Genomic DNA, 1,105 nt, shown 5'->3' on the forward strand with positions numbered 1-1,105 from the left:
TTAACCTTTTCAAATAACCAGCTCCTATTTTTGTTGATAGCTTCAATTGTTTTTCTGTTTTCTATTTCATTTATTTCTGCTCTAGTTTTTATAATTTCAGTTTTTTTAAAGGGTGTCAGGTTTTCTTGCTGTTCTTTTTCAGTTTGCTGGAGATATTGAGTTAGAGAGTCAATAGTCTGTTTTTCCTGTCTTTTGTTGTGTTTGCTTATTGCTATAAATTGACCTCTGTTTATTGCTTTGGCTTTTCCCCAGAGGTTTTGGCAAGTGGTGTTTTCATTGTCATTAGTTTCAGGAAACTTTTAAATTTTATTTATTATTTCTTCTACTACCCAGTCATGTTCAAGCAAGGTGTTGTTCAGCTTCCAAATGTATGTTTTTTTCTTCTTTATCGTTCTATTATTAATTTCTAATTTTGTAGCACTATGGTCTGGCAAGATGGTTTGTGTTATTTCTATGTTTTGTAATTTATTGATGCTTGCCTTGTGACCTAGAACGTGATCTATTCTAGAGAATGTTCCATGCACATTGGAGAAGAAGGTATACTGTGTTTTTTTGGGGTGCATTAGTCTATAAATATCTATGAGGTCAAGTTGACTTATTGTGTGGTTTAATTCTTCCATATCCCTGTTGAGTTTTTTCTGGTAGTTCTATCTTTTCTGGAGAGGGGTGTATTGAAGTCTCCCAGCACCATAGTAGTGTTGTCTATTTCCTTTTTCAGTTTTGTTAATGTTTGTTTTATATATTTTGCTGGTCTTTCATTTGGTGCATATTTATTATTATTATGTCCTCTTGTTCTATTGACCCTTTCAGCATTATGTAGTGACCTTCCTGGTCCTTTGTGATGGTTTTTACATTGGTATTTATTTTATCAGAGATAAATATGGCTACTCCTGCTTTTTTCTGGTTGCCATTTACTTGGTATATTTTTCCCCACCCTTTTATTTTTAGCCTGTCTTTGTCTTCATTTTTCAGGTGTCTCTTGTAGACAACATATTGATGGATTTTGTAGTTTTGTCCAATCTGCGCTCTTTCTCTTCACTGGTGCATTTAAACCATTCACGTTCAGTGTGACTATTGAGAGGCTAGGTTTTATTGCTATCATTGT

Source organism: Elephantulus edwardii, unplaced genomic scaffold (genome assembly GCF_000299155.1).
Source record: "Elephantulus edwardii isolate Elephantulus edwardi_28Jun2011 unplaced genomic scaffold, EleEdw1.0 scaffold00319, whole genome shotgun sequence".
NCBI classification, from domain to species: Eukaryota; Metazoa; Chordata; class Mammalia; order Macroscelidea; family Macroscelididae; genus Elephantulus; species Elephantulus edwardii.